General features: G+C 40.6%; 1 long non-coding RNA gene across 5 annotated transcripts in view; it reads right to left on the bottom strand.

Annotated features, from left to right (window-relative positions):
* Window positions 1-3,829: 3,829 nt before the first annotated feature.
* Window positions 3,830-19,236, bottom strand: part of LOC125081345 (uncharacterized) — a 100,132-nt gene continuing 84,725 nt past the window's right edge. For 2 of the 5 annotated variants that reach the window (XR_007121648.1, XR_007121647.1), the window contains 7 exons: window positions 17,967-18,097; window positions 15,142-15,202; window positions 14,942-15,037; window positions 12,040-12,107; window positions 10,639-10,762; window positions 9,165-9,266; window positions 3,830-7,427 (listed from right to left, as the gene is read on the bottom strand). This is a non-coding gene — a long non-coding RNA (uncharacterized LOC125081345). The remainder of the gene's footprint in view (window positions 7,428-9,164; window positions 9,267-10,638; window positions 10,763-12,039; window positions 12,108-14,941; window positions 15,038-15,141; window positions 15,203-17,966; window positions 18,098-19,236) is intronic. The other 3 variants (XR_007121649.1, XR_007121651.1, XR_007121650.1) reach the window with 3 other exon arrangements.

The following is a 19,236-nucleotide window of genomic DNA, read 5'->3' as shown; positions in this document are numbered from 1 at the left end:
GAGATTTATAACTGGTTTATGCCTTTGACAAGGATATGCTCGCATGCCCCTTCAGAGGTAAGGGCATAAGATGAGGTTCAGATCATTCAGATGGTACCAGGGAGTGGATACTCTTGGAGAACTCAGGAGAATTGTTTTAGCCTCTCACATTAAGGCAGTGCCATGCATAGTTTGTGTCACAGGTAGGGCAATGGCTTAAGAAGGTGGTCCTCAGGAATAAGAGATGGCCTGACAGTTCACGCACACTCACATACACACACTCACACACACAATCTTTGACAAGATTTGACATCTGTGTGTGAGTGTGTGAGTGTGAATGTGTGTGTGTATAGGATATAGATAGATCCCTATCTATGTGTGTATGTATCTATCTATAGGTAATAGATAGGGGTGTGTGTGTGTGTGTGTGTGTGTGTGTGTGTGTGTGTGTATCTATCTGTAGGTAGATAGAGAGATAGATAGATCCCTATATCCAACCATGGCCTGACCAGACACCATCAATGAGTGGATGACATTTGTATTTTCCATGTATCCTGAAGGCTGTATGTTATACTTTCCTACTCAGGGCTACTCTTCTAGTTTATCTTAACCTGATCTCCCCAAGAAAAAGAAAGTTTCTGTGCATATCCCTGCTATATATTAGGAAAAGTATTAAATTAATGGATAAGAACAAGTGGTTCCCAAACCTGAGTAATCAGATTCATCACCCACTTCCTCCACCAAAAAGACACCAGGCATAGTCAGCCTTAAATGGGGAATCTTGGGCATCTCCACAGTATTCTGCAACCTTTCTGAGGGTTGGAACTGCACCTTGGTGTTTTTGGGCTGATGCAGAACTCTACACCAGTGACTACACAGAATATAGGAAAGGTCTTGGTGTTCAATCCCCAGCAGTATGGGGCAGGAGTCATTACCATGGCTGAGGTCAGAATGAGATTCTCTTCTAGAAAAACAGGCAGGAACTATGAGTCTGAATGAGGAATTCTTTAAAAAAGCAATCCATTCTCTCCCTTTTTAATATATTGAAAATATCTATAGAGCCTCTTCATAAGATATCTGTCAAGCTTATCATTAGCTTATTTATCATCGCTTGTTTGTAATGGAGTGGGTTCTTAGCCTTCTTTATGAAGATATAATTTACATAGAGTAAAATCTGCTTTTTAAGGTGTATAGTTCTACAAGATTTGACAAACGCATACAATTATATAACTACCACCACAATCAAGATCTAGAACAGCTCCATCACCCCTCTAAAATTACCCCATGTCCCTTTTTAGTCAGTCTCTTCCCATACCCCTAGTCCCTAATAACCATAGATCTGTTTTCTGTCCCTGGAGTTTTGCTTTTCCCAGAATGACATGCAAGGGGAATCATGTAATACATAGCCTTTTTGACTCATTATCATGAAATTGATATTCATCCATACTGTTATGTGTAGCAATAATTCATTCCTTCTATAGCTGAGTATTATTTTGGTGTATTGCTGAACTATGACCTAAAGGACAGTCATGCACTGAAGGACATTTGGGTTGTTTGCAGTTTTTGGAGATGTCATAGAAAGCCACCACAAATGTTCACATATTTGAATCAGGATTCATCAGGGATTCAGCTTCTAGATTCTAGGATCAGTGCTAACAATTTCATAGGCGCTCTTCCCGCAGAATGGATCATCTCGGCCCCTGACCTCAGCTTTCCTTGGATACCAGATCCTCCAGGTCTCCAGGAGAAATTTCTCTCACTTCTTGCACAAGACTTAAAATCTACATTAGAGAAAGGCTCTATATCTTTTGTTTTTCCAGTCCTGGAGTCTCTGCATGCTAATTAGTAAAGGATATGAGCAAGTCCTCAATATTTACTCATTGCTACGTTTTCAAAAGAAATTTCTTCCTTACTTGTTGAGGATCCCCACATCTGCAGCTCGCCTTTCTTCCTTTTCCCATGTGGTGTAGCGTGGAGCAGGCTCTTGACACTTCAACAGGTGGATCCAGAGAAAGGCATGAGTTCCTACTTCCAGTTTAGTGTGTTTTCAAGTTCCAGGGAGTATGAACATTTTACTGTTTCTGAAAATCACATAAATGACAGCTAGGAGGGAGAAAACATCTACAGAGAGTGCTCATGGATACACGAGGAGATTGTGAGGTCAAAGAATTTATCTAGCTTTAAGGAAAGGCAGTCGGAGAAAATTCCAATTAAGCAACCATGTATTTCAGGTTCTGGAGAGTCACTCCATAATCATCACGTCTCTCAGAAAGCATTTACCACAGCTTTCCATTTGGAAAGCAAACTCTCTGGTTCTTCCAGTGCATTTAAAATGTCCCCCTTCAGCCGAATATCTATTGCATCAAACGCGACAAGGCACGGCTTCGTTTTTGATGCCAGCTTTATTTTATTGGAAGGTAATGACTACCCGTCCTGTATGTATTTGGGAGTGGAGGCTATGGGGGGCAGTGGAAAATAGTGAGGCCTGTTAATTTTTTCAGGAGATCATTTTTTTCCCTTGACATGCAATTTGACGCTTAACAATTTTTCTGAAAGTCAAAAGGAATACTACGTTCCCTAATTTTCACAGCGCTATAAATAGCCCCTCACAAAGCATAATTGTATAAAAGAGATGACACTTCTTTATGAAAGAATTTCCACTGGAAAGATAAAAGGAGGTCAGAACTCTTATGTGAGACATGTATTTTCAAGTATTCATAAAAATAGAAATCATCAGCAGTGGGAAAATTCTTCATGATAGACAGTCACACATAAGATACCGGAGCCAAAGCCATTTTCACAGGCGCCAACTGTAGTTTGAATGGAACCCAGCCAAGAAGCGGCTGCTGGGCATTTAGCTCAAGTGCCAATAAAAGGGAAGAGTACACACACACACACACGCACAAACACACACACACTCCAGCTTGTAGAGGTATTTGCCAGAAACGTTTTCGGGCCTCTGCCATCTGGGTCCTGCAGCCATCAATCAGGTCCCGTGGTGACTCCAGCTGCTGAGTCCTGCTCCTAGAGGTGGAATAATGTGGGAAAAATGAAAGAGAAAAAATGAAGAGAGCACCGACAGCAGCTGGAAGGATCAGCGAGCCCGCATTTAGATAACATCAAGACTCCAATTCATTCATAATGACTTTGATGCTATGAAAATTTTAAGATGTCTGCTCGTCTTGAAAGTGATTACACATGCATTTTTATTGTTCTTATTATTTATAAATCACCAGAGATGTATAGGATGATTTATAAAACATTGAAAAGGACCAGGACCCTGTCCCACTAGGTTTTGAGGCTTGCAAAAAGATATGTATGTGTGCGTGTGGTCATACATACATACATCCATACGTATCTATACAACATACCATTATAATTGTTTCAGAAATCATTGGTGGTGATGATATTGACCCGCCACGTATCAAGTCCTTACCATGTGCCAGGCACTAAGTGAGGTCTTCCATAAACTCTTTATTTTAACCCCATAAGAAAGTTATTCTCAGCAGCTTTGTCTTAGAAATGACTGAACTGTCCTCCGTGGACGGAATGGCTTGCGCGATACCCCATCATTGGTCTGAGACAGCTGAGACTTGAATCCACGTTGTGCCCTATCTGAAAGCCTGCGTTCTTAACCTCTGCTACACTGCCTTCCGTGCAATTGTGCTGAGTCAGTCCTGCACACCCCACAAAAGTTTCTGTAACCTGCCAATATTCTGAATTTACAGCACGGGACTGATGAAACAGTGGAGCGCTGATGGGTCGTTCTTCTGATGTTTCGCATGTAAATAAGTCTCTTCCCCTCAATTCCACAGGAGATGGCTCTATTCTACAGTCCCCTGGAGGGCCCCTAGCTTCCCACATCCAGCGGGATGCGGACAATGCATCCAGCCCGTGGGTTCTCCGGGTGAGTGAAACAGGGCTGCTCGCTTCTTTTTTCATCCCCATGAGGATGCGTGGGAGGATGCGTGAAGGCTCGAAGTTCAGATTACATACTTGGCAGTGCGTGTTGTTCTCTCTGCTTCAGGTATCTGTGCCCTCTCTGTTGATTACTTTGGGCCACACTCTCAGTTATCACATGTGACAAAATTGGGGATGGGGAGGAAGAAGAAAAACCTATGTAGGGTCACATTCCCATTCATCTCACCACCTGGTTCATTTCTTCCAAGCTCAGAACTCCCTCTGTCATCAGGCAGAAAGGGAACCCCAGGGAAGAAGGCCAAGAGGACCGGGCATGCAGTCATTTATAACCATGGGCAGCTAGGTCATTTTGCATCAAAATGGAACTTCCTCAAAATCTCATCATTCATACCAGAAGTATTTTTTCTCCGTTTTATTGAGGAATAACTGACATACAGCACTGTATGACTTTAAGGCATGTGGCATGATGATCTGATCTACATAGACTGTGAAATGATCACCACAACACATTTAGCTAACATCTATCTTCTCATCTAGATACAATTTTTAAAAGAAGAAGAAGAAGAAAAGAAAGGGAAAAAACTTTCTCCTTGTGATGATGAGGACTCTCAGGATCTACTCTTTTAACGACTTTCCTGTATATTACACAGCTGTGTTAGCTAGAGTCAACGTGTTGTACATCACCTCCGAGTACTTGTTTATCTTATAACTGGAAGTTTATACCTTTTGACCACCTCAGAAGTATTTCTTAAGGAGTAATATTCCTGTGGCTTACAAAAACATCGTGTGCAGTTGAACTTGCTTAATCTGTGATCACTTTGCCTCTTTGAAGACTTGAGGCAAGGGTATTATGCCATTATAATGTTAAAACGCATCAGTGACTTGATCATTTGAAATGCTTTAATAAAAATGAATTCTGTTAGCTGATTCTGATTATCCACCACCAGAATTTATATATAGGCTTTTAAGACATTTTCCACTTGTCAGATTTTTTTCTGTGCGACATTTAAATATTTAGATTCCACTCTTTCTGGGTATTCCAAATATAGGAAACAGATATCTTAATAGCAGAAATATTAACAGAGTACTCTGTGGACTGTCTTCCCCATCTTGACTTGATTATGTATCAGACCTTTTTGCTTGAAGTGAAGTAGCAGGTAGAGACCCAGAATTCAGTTCTGTTGAGGCTAGGTGTCTGTTAAAGAAATATATTATGGCCAATTAGACCACAATGTGGCTCACTGGATTCCTTCAAAAACTTCTCCAAGACTAATAACTATCAGTAAAGAATACCCTGTGTGACATTAAAGTCTGCAACTAAATATGGTGTTTATCATGCATTCCTTGATCTGTTTAGCAAAATTCATTTATATAATATACATATATGCCAGGTACACACACACACACACATTTTCATAGTAAAGTATTGGGAATCCTGCAGGTGGAAAAAATAATTTTAATATATTAAGCTATTTATGTTTTATATTATAAATATTTTCTTTTTACCCTGGGACTTTTCTCCCATTTTGGCTAGACTATGAGTAATCACTTCCTCAGGGGAGGAGGTCTTACCATAATAAAGGAGATAAAAGACATCTGATAGTCCAAAAAGAAGATTCAGAGCATGAGTTAGAGGAAGACTCCCTGTCCCCCCCCATCCCCACCCCTAAGGGCATATAAAAATTCATGGGATAGAGGGAATGCAGAGAAGGGACGTGAAGGGAATTAGATCCAGCGGGTCTGTATAAAGAGTAGCACAATCAATACAGAGAATGTCCTCTCACATCTCCCCCTTACCATCATGACAGGGCTAGAGGGAATTGTAGAAGGGGAGAAAAGTTATATATTAATATCTTTAACAGTACTGTTCCCCCATTTTTTGAACATAGGTGGTGCTTCCATTTCCCACTGGGCCCCACAAGTTATATGGAAAGAAAAGCTCTCCTTACACCCTAACCCATTCTTTGGTGTGACTGAAACTAGCCAAACCTCATGCAACATGACCGGAACACATGTTGATGTCTGTTCAAGCCCTAATAGCAGCAGAAGGCTCTCCCACCACACCTGCATTTCAATATATCTCTTGATGTTTATTTCTGGAGCATTAAGTACTATTGAAGAGTATTTTATTTCTTGTTAACTTTTTTTTTCCCTCTAAGGATTAAGACATGACTTGTCCCCTACTTACCTAAAACAAATGTGTAGAAAATTAGTGAGATCTCAAAGCCCCCAAATCCAACACATTGAAGGATAAAGTCTGAGGATGATTGATGGATCAATCAAGATAATGTTTAATTATTGAGCATCTATGATGTACCCAGCTTCCTGGGAGATGTCTGAAGGGGGAGGGATGAGATTACATGCAGTCTATTAGTTTTCTTTTGCTGCATAATGAATTACCATGAATCTGTATATCAGCTCAGTTTTTGTGGGTCAGGAGTCTGGGCATAGCTTAAGTGGGTTCTCTGCTCAGGGTCTCACAAGGCTGCAATCAAGGTGATGACTAAGCTACGTGCTCTTCTGAAGGTCTGATTAGGGAAAAATCTGTTTCCAGGATCCCTTCCGTGGTGAGCAGAATTCATCTTCTTGCGATTGTGAATTTGAGGTCCCTATATTTTTGCCGGCTGGCTGCTGGCTGGGGGCTGCTCTCAGGACTGGCCACAGCTGCAGTTCCCTGCCAATGAATGCAGTTCCCTTCCCTCTCCCTAGGCAGCTCACAACATGGCTATTGGCTTGTTCAAGAACTGAATTAGAAACTCCCTCCTTCATCCCATCAGCTCTACCGCATCTGTTGGCTGAAAGCAAGTCCCTGGCCCCACCCACACTCACGGGGAGAGGATTAGGGTGATACTGGCCTGACATGAAGAAGCAGCAATCTCTGGCGGCCTTAGAATTCTGCCTACCACATCCAGGAAAAGGTGGCCATGCTTGCGTATCAGCTAGGGAGACAAGACTAACACTTCCCAGTTACTGAGACATGAAACTAAATGCTTCTGTGGCTTTCAGGAAGAAATCCCATGCCCCACCCCACCCCACTCCACCTGTCTTTTAATGATTCTGATAAGGATTAACCAAAGAATGACTGTAAAGCAGGGGCCAATTTGGAGGTCAACAGTAAGTAAATAACTTAGTCATTTGAGCTACCAGATAGCTGTGGATAAATGACCTACTCTGGTGCAATAGATTACTTGATTTTTATTACTTAAAAGAGGAAAAGCTTCCCTCTTCCTCTTCCCTATGCCCAGGCCCAGGGACCCCTCCAAAGGAAGACAAGTGATGCTAGTATCGCCTGCTTCTGCTCCATAGTTGCCCCTCTCTACAACCATTATGGAGAATATGAAAGAAGGAGCCCACCTGCTCACTGATGCTCAGTGGGGACTTAGAGCCAGCTCTCACTAGAGAGACTTCACCCAGCACTTGGCGGAGGCAGGTTTGGGACGGATGGGATTAGAACTCCATCGTCCTCCAGGAAAGATTGCAGCATTCCAGAAATGCCATGACAAGTGCTCAGAAAATGGAGGAAATTCCTGAGTGGTAAAAGTGAAAATGAGCTGTAATGTGGAAGAAAGGAAGTGGGGGATATACAAGGATTAAAGATCTCATTTTCCATCACAACTGAATCTGGAGATCTGTGGAGGCTAGAATGATTCCCAGGAATGGCAATGTGTTTCTGAGGTGTGGTAGCTTGACCACACTGAATTAAATCTCATTGAACAGAGAGAACTCTTATAAAGACAAATCCTTCCATATATATGCCACTCAACTCAATTACTGCAGTATAATTTTCTTTAAAAAAGTATTTTCAGGGGCGCCTGGGTGGCTCAGTGGGTTAAGCCTCTGCCTTCAGCTCAGGTCATGATCCCAGGGTCCTGGGATGGAGCCCCGAATCGGGCTCTCTGCTCGGCAGGGAGCCTGCTTCCTTCTCTCTCTCTGCCTGCCTCTCTGCCTACTTGTGATCTCTGTCTGCCAAATAAATAAATAAAAAATCTAAAAAAAAAAAAGTATTTTCAATCAGAGAATGTATGCTGATTAAGTCAACAGAGAGTTTTCAAAGTCCATCAAGTCAGAAAATTATTTAAGCAAAAATTGGAACATCATTTAGTTTTTTAGAGTACCTTCTATTTCTACTGATTAATCAAGGGACTTGTCTAAGATTCAGTCCATCCTGGTACCTTGTAGACAACATCTTGGAATATTATATAGGAAATGTATTTAGCAACACATGATATAACTATAATTTATCTCCTGCCATGGGGAAGAATTCTAGGCAGACTCTGGAATAATACCCAATGGAAAAGGATGCTATTCCTTAGGTAGGCCATGTTGTAGCATAAAATGTGTTCAGGCAGATTTCTCCATCTTGTTTTACCTACAGAAAACCTGGCACAATGATACTATACTTATACCAGCACCCTCTGGAATTTTTAACCTTACTCCAGAGGTATCTTGGGTCAAATTTTCATTCAGAAGCCCTCTGGTAAACTTTGCTTCTACTGCAGATTAGACCTTATTCCTTATTTTCACTCATTCAGTAATTGTTGAGTATTCTTTATGGTCAAAGCACAGTGCTATTCAACAGAAAAAAATAACAAAATGTAAGTATGAATGGGCCCCACCCTCTTACAACTTATATTTTAGACAAGAGCAACATTTTGCTGGGTAGTTATCTTTCTCTCAAGTCTTGTGAGATGGAACGTTTAAATGAAGAAGTCTGCTCATACTTCAGGCATAAACACACACCTTTTCATTCAGGAGTTGTCATAATGATCCTTCCTCAGGTCAATTGCTAAATCTGAAAACTTACTGGTCTTTTTTTATATTTTTGTGATTTTTCCTTATCAGCCCTCCACTCTCTTTTGCAGGGCTGAATCAAGCATGATATTCTTTTTATTTGTATTTTCATTTCATTGTCATCCTCTTAATATAAACCTCTTTGATTGCTATCAACTGTAAAAAGTGTTCCTGGCTAAATACAATAGATAGATCTCTGAAGCATTTCATGCAAATTGAATTTTTGTAAATTGAATCACATTTATACTTAGACTATAATTTTAGAAGTATAGTACAAAAGAATGTACATTGCTTCAAGAAATGGTCGAATAAGTTCTGATGCCTAGTAAGAATTATTAAATGAATATGCCTGCATCACATTTTATGGAACATACAAGGTAGGATCAATAAATGGGACACAGAAAAAAATCCACTGTCTAACATTTTGCCTGAATATCAAACACATTCCCACCCCCGCCCCCAGAAAACCTTACCTGCATTTTAAACCTCGGATGCTCTATTTAAGTTGTTGCTCTCTCTCACTGTGGTTGATTCAATTATTTTGCTCAAAGAGAAGAGGCCTGGAGCCCAATTCTCTGCAAATTAAATTTTGCCATTAGGTTAATTTGGCAAATTGGGATTATCATGTGAAATGTTTAATCTACTTCTGACCTTGTCTGACACCTTGGGAGAATTTCCAGTTTTCTCTTTTCAACACGAGTCAATATAGTTCAGGATATAAATCCTACTGAAAAATTCAAAGGAAGATGGGTATAGATGCAAAATGGAACCGACTTTTGTTGAGTGTCTTCTATCTCAAGTCCCAAGCCAAGTACTTTAGATATATTATTTCTCATTTCATCCTACATCAATGCTAAGAAGAATTTTAGTGTATCCATTTGACAGTCAAGGAAACAGGTTTTGAGATATTAAGTAACTTGCCTGAAGACACTCAATAAGAAATGCAGTGCAGTACATGAGAAGAATAGGAATTTCGGAATCAACCGGACACTGGGTTTGAATACCTGCAATGCCACAGGGAAAGGTGTTTAACCTCCCTAAGTCTCAGCTTCTCTATCTACAAAATAGGTCCAATGATACCTCTTTCTAGACTCACTGTAGTTAAAAATAATACACATACAATTCCTAGCATGCAATAGGTGTTTGACACATGACAGTGATGGTTACATACCAAACTCAAGCCTAGATCCAGATTCCCAGCCAGTGTTCTTCCCAGACTCCATCACTTAAAGTGGTTCCCTGGTTAAGGACATCTAGAAACCTCATAATAATCCCGTACACAATAGTATGCTTGGAAAAAGTCCATGAAAAACTGGGGTATCATGGGTTTTTTCTTTTCTGATTTCTCTAACACCAATCAGCAAAAAAAGTGAACAAGGTAAGAGCCCTGATTCCAGCATAAGCAGCCAGACCTTGGGCAAGTCACATAATCCTCTGAGCATCAGCTCCCTGACATTAAAATGGCAAAGCTGGATGAAGGAGATGACCTCTAAGATACCTCTGGCTCTAAAAGTCTGTGATTCTCATTTGAGCAGGACCTGGGAGACCAATCCCAGCTCTTCTTTGTGTAACTCTTCTCTTTAATAAGTCTGTCAGGCAGAAACTAAACCCACAGAAGTGAATGATCAGTTGACCATTTAAAAGCCCATTTCCTCATTCTCTGTTCCAGTTTATCAAGAATCTTGTCATTGAACCATGCATGTAAGCTGGAGCCACAAAAAAGTACCTACAAAAGAGCTGCTTTCAGCCAAGATGGGTTGAAACCAGCCGAACAAGATGATGGTGAGAGATAACCGCTGGTCTGCATGTATCGTAGACCATGTTACTCTTCATGTCAAATTAAAAATTGAAAAGCCTCTTTGAACAAGAGCAGCTTTTCTGTAGCTTCAGCATCTGCCATCAGCAAACAAAATTAACCATCTGAGGGCCATTCAATAAGGAACTCACCTGCTATTGCATTTTGTCAGGTCCACAGATCTGTGTTGTAATGGATAATGTAAAGGATAAATCAACATCAGCTCCTGTTTAAAACACATGGCCCAGTGCTTTCTTCCAATGGACCTTCCAGCAACTGAAGAGTAAAATTCATTAAAATTATCTTGATTACTTATTAATGCTCTTGGTTTCTATATTTTCAAGCTGTATCTTAAGAAAGTATGATTCAAAAACTCAAGTCAATAAATATTAATTGAGTATCTGCTATTTGCCAGGGTCTAAGATAGGCATTGTGGAGACAGAGCAAAGACAAAGGATTTTTAAATGAACAACACATAATATCTGCCTTAAAGAAGCTAACAGTTTAATAATTTCCAAGCCACAAGCTATTTTTTAGCCCTAAGACTTCAACACGGAAACTGAGCTAAAAAAATTTTTTTAAGGGTTTGAAATGAATTTTCCCTGAAAGAAAAAAGCTGGGCTGAAGAAAGCCCAGCCCAATGGGCGTGATGTTGAGGGGTAGGAAGGAGGGAGGAAGGATAATCCCTCCTTGTTCTCTCTCCCCACCCATCAAGTTTGATGATTCTTCCCATATTTCTTTGGGGTTTGTGATCCCAATCAAGGCATAGAGGAGAGCATGGAGCCAGTGGGTTGGACAAAGTTGGCAGTTAGTGTTGTTGTCTTTTAAAATGCCTTTCACCTCATTCTAATTTATATGTTTGAGAATAAATACACAGTGTGGAAAGTCTCATGCAGCCACGTAACTCACAATACAGCTTTTGCCATAATCAAGGAGTCAGAGAAAGGAGAAGCAAGGATGAGAGGTGGGAAATCATTTCTCTCTCTGTGTTGCTCTCTCACTCATAAGGAGAGAAATAGGCTATGGCATTTTGTGATCTGATTTGATGATGAAAATTTAATTTAAAGGTAGATATCTGTACATTGAGATTTGTGATGCTAAAGATTCTACTCCAAGTACATTATTTTACTGATTCATACAGTTTATAATCAGAAATTTTGATTAAATTTTAGATATGTTTTCTTTATACATTATTATTGATACACTTATACACAAATCATACACAGGATACATATTTCACTTATTCATATTACATGCAATGAAGAGAATGGATTCTGGTTTATATGGTTTAAACTCAATGTATCTCATAAGCTTCTAATATTACTCTTCAAAAGACTTAAAAATACCAGAACCTTATCATGTTCTACATTTTGAGTTTGCTGAAGACAATATAGATTTTTTTCCTATAAAATGCAGTAAGAAATAGGAAACCTTCAGGGAAATACTTGTCAGCATCTTGCAACCCCTTTCTCATTCCCCCTCCTACTACCATCCCTATGGCCTCTGCAGTTGTTTCCTGTTTCCCCCTTCAAAGCCCTCCCCACTATACCTACCAGATTCGTCATGAAATTCCACATTCTTTGTAACAGTCACTTGCATAGTCTTCAATATCTCCCTAGTACTTGTGAGACACAAATTAAAACACATGAATTTCACACTCAAAGCTCAACTGGCTCCAGCATACCAGTTCAGCCTTCCTTTGGCTCAGTAAAGCTGGGAATTCAACATGGAACTTTCATCAACACTGTTCCTTCCTGCCTAGAATGCCCTTCTCTCATTTGTCATTCTTTATAGGTCTTTTCAAAACTCCCTCCTTGATCAGTCCAGCCAGCAGGAGTCTCAAGGATGCATGGAGTTGTGAGTTGAGATAATCCTCCTGATTCACTATATTGGAGTTTAACTCATATCCCATAGTCATGTAAAAAGCCATCCTCTCCTGCCTCTTCATGTCCATCACATTTCTATTTAACTTTATCTGGCTTATGTCTTTTTTTTTTTTTTTCTTTCCTGGCTTATGACTTAATTCTGATGGAGACAGGAACCATGATTATACTTTCTAATGATATATTTATGATATATATTTATATCATATATATGTGTATATACATACATATATATATATATGTAATTCTAATTATACTCCTTTCTAATCCCCACGCATCTAGGAATGTAGGAGCTTTGTTCAGTTTGTGTTTTGAAATTTTTTTTACCTTGACAACTTTTTAAAGTAACCAAATGATCTATTGTTAGGAAACGACTCTAAGCATGCTTAATCAAGCAGAAGAGCAATAGTATCAGTTCCCAGAAAATCAAAGTCAACTGTTTTTCACCATGCTGATAATTGGTTTAGATATACTTGGTCAGTTACTAAACACACAGATCAGGCATTGGCAAGATTTACATATCATGTGCCCTTACTGGAGACACAGCAGAAGTGGTGGCAGCTCCTTACGTTACCACTTGTCCTGATGATACCAATTTCTATGGGTCTCCAAAGGAGAGCTGTCCTGTTGGAGGGAAATGAGAACAGTTCTGTGAGGTCATCTGTATGGGTTAAGTACAAACGGGACCCGCAGAGCGCTAAACAAAATAATAGCAAGAATTCCAGGGTTGGCAATGGAGAGGGAAAAAATGGCCAAGCAGGGAGGGGTGAATAAACTCTGCAGTCCTAAAACTCAGAGACTTCTGTTCACTTGGGAAGTGTCTTTAATGATTATTGCTTCCTCCAACAGAATGGCCTCAGGGGTACTATTCCCATTTTAAAGCTCCAGCTCAAGCAAGGATAAACCACCCTTTCCTCCATTGATCTTGCTCTTTTCTGTAGAGCTGAAGGATGAACCTCCATGTGGGCAGAGGAATTCTTGCCTTAGAGGTTCTTCTTCCCTTTGATGGTCATTCTTGCTTCACCGCATGTAAAGGAATGCATCAACTTCCTTACACTTGCTGTTCAGGATTGCTAAGAAGTATCTAGAGACAGAAACATCCTGAAGGACAGAAGGTATGGCTCCTTCTAGCATATAGGGAAATTGGTTGCTCACATCCGGGATATGAGTTAAACTCCAATATAGTGAATAAGAAGGATTATCTCAACTCGTATTTTCACAAAGAAGGGAATAGACTTTCCCTCATTCTTCCCACATTGAGTTCTTGATATTCATTTTAAAATTCAGGATATCATTTCCCTAACAAAGTAGACCATGAAGTTTAGACCAGAAGGAGACAACAATGTAATTTTTCTTAAAAAAAAAAAAAAAAAGTCCTGGCTTCCGTACTCTTAGAGATAAACTACATTTGAGTAAGTTATAATAAGGCTGGGAAAGGAGGAGTGCTCATCTTAAAAGAAAGATTTTGAAAAGAGGTATGTATATACTTGCTCACAACACATCCATGAGTATTTTTCTTATAAAAGACACAGATGTGCAGTATAGGTGTTATTAAGCACTGGTGCCTATAACCATACCTTGCAACATGGTAGATGGCCAGTAATTATTTGTGGAATACATACCAGACAACAGTGACATAGAACTAAGATCATAATGACTACCATTTGGGGACTTAGCACATGTTATAAACTCTTTATATGACCTGTAATCCTTATAAGATTAGAGATAAAAGGATTATTACTCCTAATTTTATTTTTATTTTATTTTTTTTAAAGATTTTATTTATTTATTTCACAGAGAGAGATCACAAGTAGACAGAGAGGCAGGCAGAGAGAGAGAGGGAAGCAGGCCTCTTGCTGAGCAGGGAGCCCGATGCGGGACTCGATCCCAGGACCCTGAGATCATGACCTGAGCCAAAGGCAGCGGCTTAACCCACTGAGCCACCCAGGCGCTCCTATTACTCCTAATTTTAAAGATGAAGAAACAGATATATTGTGGATAAATAAGTAATGTTCACATAGTTAGTGGTCACACAGCTAATGAATGATGATGTCAGTATTTGATTTTAGTGTTCTTACTGGGAAAAAACCTTTTTTTCCCCTACCACACCAATGATGTGGGGGCGAAAAATAACGCCTCTAGTATTCTTACTATGCAGATGCACATTCTTCTCTGTAACAAATTTCTGCTCCCAATTTTACTCTGTCATGCCAACTTCCTGCCCCCACTCCCTGCCATGATATCACTATGGCCAGAGCCTCAAGAGTTTGACTGGCTCAAGACTTCAGAGTCTAAGAGGCTTCTGGATTCAAAGAGGCTCACAGCTAAAAATCTAGAGGCAAAAGTATTTGGAGCTCAGTGCTGAAGCTGCTAAGGGCTTAGAAGGAGTTTTCAAGGAACTTAGAAATGGTGGTCTTAGGTTTTGCCTTGGTTAGGATGCTTTTGACTACAAGTAACAGGGAAATAATGAGGAAATTCATCTCAAAAGATAGGAAATTTGATGGTAGAGAAAACTGCAGGCACATTACAATCAACTATTCAATATTGCCATCAAGAACCTACTTCTTTTTACCTCGCATCTGTCGTTCTCAGGCTTTAGACTCAGCTGTTTTCTTGTAAATGATGCAAGATGGCTGCCAGGGGCAACTGAGACTGGATGTTTCCTTACCTTCAAGAGAGACAAAAAGAGAAAGAGGGAGAGAAGAAAGGGAAAGGAACCAAAAAGTACAATTTCTTTCCTTCGGTCTAATTAGGGTGCCTTATGTCACATACCTATTCCTGGATTAATAATAGCTGCCAGGGGAAAGCCATGTACTCGTCTGAAGGTAAATATCTGAGAAAATGGAGAGTTCTGTTAGGAAGATAGAGGAGAATGGACTCTGAATGTACAACATTAAGGTGCCATTGTCAGAGGTGGCTCGAATGATTAAAAAAAAAAAAAAATCAGGTCGTGGCCCATGGTCCCATGCGTGGCCACATGGACTGTAGCCTTGAGGCAGGTCGTCCCCAAACAACTCCAGTTTGGGGAAAGTATATAACACAAGTATGTATATATTTTCAGCTTTTCACAAGAGTCATAATGTTTTAGGCATTTCATTGGCAGGACTCTGATAGAGAGGATGTTGTCAGAGGTTTACAAAGAAAAGAGTAACTATGTAAATGACCACATGTCCCGGCAGATAATGCTAGTCACTCTGAACAGTTTAGGTAACTTGGATCATTCTGTAGTGGTTCTGTGTAAACCTCTGACAATATCCCACTTAACACACACGCACCCTGAGAGACAGCTCAGGGGGCTGGGTTAGAGCGTGGGCTTGAAAACCAAGTGACCCGAATCCTCCACCCTGTCCCCTCATGCTAGATAGTCTCGGGCAAGTCACTGGACTTTCTGTGCCTCAGTTTCCTCTCCTACATGTAAAATGGCAATGACAAGCAGAGCCACCATAAGGTCGCTCTGAGAATTGAGTGAGGTAATAAATACGAGTGCTTAGAACAATGAATGGCCTGGTAAGTGCTATCTACACGCTAGGTAAAATAAACACCCAGCATTTACAAAGACATGGTCCACCTCGACCACCACAAATATGTGGGGCTCACACACATCCCTGCACGTTCTAGTCCCTTGCACGTTTATTCCTTTTGGTGTTCATAGAGGTCCTCTGGAGGCCCCGGTGTTTCTCTTTACAACCCCTGCTTAAGCCAAGGACCCCAAATCTGCTCGCATCTGACTTCACAGGTCAGCCTTTCTTATTTCACAGAAAACAAAATGGAAGATGGGAATTGCCATCTGTCTGGTGTTTAATGGAGAGTGCTCCCCCCTCTCTCCTCACCATTTTTTTTTATAGTTCACCTATCGTACTCGCGTGCAATTGAATGCCTCTCCCGTACACTACACTTGCCAACTCTATCTCCAGTAATTATTCTGTTTTAGTCCACTGCACTGTACCTGCCAACAAGCTGAAATGTGCAGGTGCCGGTGGCTCAGCACTGCCTGCCTCGCTCGCTCTCCCATTTGCATGCACCCTGTGGTGGCAACCTAATGTGATGGCTCTGACATCGCTGACAAAGGAGACAATGACAGGAGGCCAGGGCTGCACAAGTGCCTCTTCTATTTACCATCCAGATGATTTTTTTTTTTTTTTTGCATTCCCTTTCCCTTCTTTTTCCCAAAGACAGACAAGGTAAGCAACCATACATACTATGCTTTAGGCTGGCATGAGACCCTTGGAAAATACAGCAAAACAAATATCCTCAGTGCCTCAAGGTGGACTCTGGCCCCTTCTCCCTCACCCCTCCTCATCCGCCTAGAAAGTACTCAGAAAAATGAACCATAGTGCGATTCACTGAGCACTTCTTTTGACTCATGGGAGTACAGTTCCCACCCCCCTAAACTTTGGTCAACAGAAATGCCTTTTAAAATGCATTCTATCTTCCTTTAGGGAATGTGACAGATAACAGCTAAAAACGAATAGTTTTTGCTCTAACACACCATTTTTGCTCATCGATTCTTTTCTTTATTCTCTCAAAAAAAAAATCCTTTGGGGCTGGAATTTTCTAAGATTGGACTGAACTTAACCATTATCTAAAAAAAAATTCATTATTTCAAAATTGTTGAGCTATATTCTTTCAATTATTTTTGAATTATGGAAAAAGTACAGTTTTCCCACTCGGACAATGGACTCCAACCATTTACTGGTATGACTCAAAAATAGCGCTTGGCTCCAATCTGACTAGACTCGTTTTTTGTGAAGAGTGAAAAGGAATCCAAATCTTAAAGTCGCATGCTTGGAGCCCTTAACATCATGAATTTCTGAAATTGCAAGTCTGAGTGTGCAATTATTACATTTTTGTCTCAATCTTTTTTAAAGTGCTTCTGTTAAAACCCTCATTTTGAAGCAGCTCCAATAAAGTATTAGTGACAAAAAGCCAAGAAGCTTCAGACATTTTCTGAATTTACTCTCTGAGTCAAAGTGTAGATCAAATGCCTCTTACAGCCTCCCGCCATTTTCAGAGCTGTGTCCTTGACCACAATTCTCTTCTCTCAGACATGCCTTAGACTCACCCCTCTCTCAGTTGCTTCTGATCCTTTTTCCTCCACCTTGTCCCATTTTCCTTTCCCGAAGCTAGCCTCCTAGTACTTCTCTCTATCATGAATATGTTTTTCGAGTGTATAATGTAATACAGGGGCACACAGGAAGCACTGATTTTAAAGGGCTGTGTCCACTTTTTCTCACCTTTCCCAGGTGCTCAGTCTCAGATGATTTAACAGGTAGTTAAATCACTGCCTGTTAGCTGTCTCAGCACTCACAGGGGAGATGGAAAAGTCGCATGGTTTCTGAACGTCAAGAGAATGTTGTAAGGACTGATTGTTTTATGACCTAAAATGGCTTCAGGTGCCTCGAGTGCGAGAATCAAAGAAGGTAATTTGGGATCAGCTGAGATACTCCCTTTATTTTTGGAAAAGAAATTGAGGCCAAGAAAGATAAAGGGACCAGTGGCTTTCTTTATACTTTTTCTCTACCTGTTTTTATTGAAGACTGGCAATGTGCAGCTACTGTCCCAGGGACACCGAGTTGAGTGAAAACAGGCACACTCACAAGAAGCCGACTTGCAAGGAGGAGACATGTGAGCAAACTGCTGTAACCCGCACGGGAAATGCAGCAAAAGAGATGCTGATGGCAGAGAGCTCGAGAGGAATGAAAGCCAGCCTTCACCTTCACAGGATGGGCTGTGGGAAGGGAAGGAATCAGCACTCTGAACGTGTGCCTTGTTGAGGGGCACTCGGACACCTAATGGCAGAAACATGGCTGGAATCTAGGTCCTCTAACCCTCTTTCCTGAAGGAAGGAGCACTTCCCGGCTCCTCTTTTGAAGCCAGTTGTAAAAGTCAATAGCATGATTTTCCCACCCTTTGTTTTTGAACATACCTGCCCCCTGGTGACCACCTAAACGTGGGAGTCAAATTCCAAACTGTCCCAGACCAAACTGGATTGGCACGATGCACGCTCACCAGCTAAAAACGTCCTACAGTAACCCTAACAATCGAATGTTACGTGTTTTGGTTCTCAGATGATTGTTTTTTAACAGCAGTGAATCTGAATGAAAGAAAATAAACAAGAATGTGATTCTCCATCTTAATACCTTTTGTTTCTAAACAGCATAATAAGGTATGTCCAAAATTATTTCTATTTTATTTGTTTATTGATTTGTATGTGGACTCCTTTCTAAAAGGATTTGAGGTGACACAGAAGCCCACACAGGGTAATAAGATTAATTAGAGCAATCGTAACATGTGGGAAGATGGGGGATGATAAGATCCAAAGGTGTACCTTAAAATGATAGATCCACTGCAAATATATTGTATGTACAACTGCTTGGGCAAACACAAAGGAATTTCATATGGAAATCGGTCTTTTTCAGGCATAGTTCAGCAGGTGCGGTCAGAATAGCAATCACATCTTAGAGGCCAACAGCTGCAGCCTTGCCAGAGTATGTGGCCCTAGAATGTCCTACTGCTTCCGAAAGAGCACGTGGAGCCCCTTGGACTGGTTTGCCTTCAGTTTTCAAAAAGAAGGTTTTTTTCAGGTTAAAATGTCCACTTTTAAAAATCATCACAAAGCTGCTACTTTTAATTTCTTTCCAGCTTTACTGAAATATACTTGACATATAATATCATATAAGATGAAGGTGTACAACCTCGTGATTTGACCCACTTCTTTATTGTGAAATGATTACCTTAGCGGGATTAGTTAACACCTCCACCACCTCACATGATTACCCTTTCTTCTTTGTGGTGAGATCCACACTCTTGGCAGCTTTCATGTGTGTAATACGTGTTAACTATGCTTACCATGCCGGACCTTAGGTC

This window comes from Lutra lutra, chromosome 11, assembly GCF_902655055.1.
Source record: "Lutra lutra chromosome 11, mLutLut1.2, whole genome shotgun sequence".
In the NCBI taxonomy this organism is placed as follows: domain Eukaryota; kingdom Metazoa; phylum Chordata; class Mammalia; order Carnivora; family Mustelidae; genus Lutra; species Lutra lutra.
The sequence above is the reverse complement of the archived record's forward strand: the minus strand, read 5'-3'. Positions and strand labels throughout refer to the sequence as shown.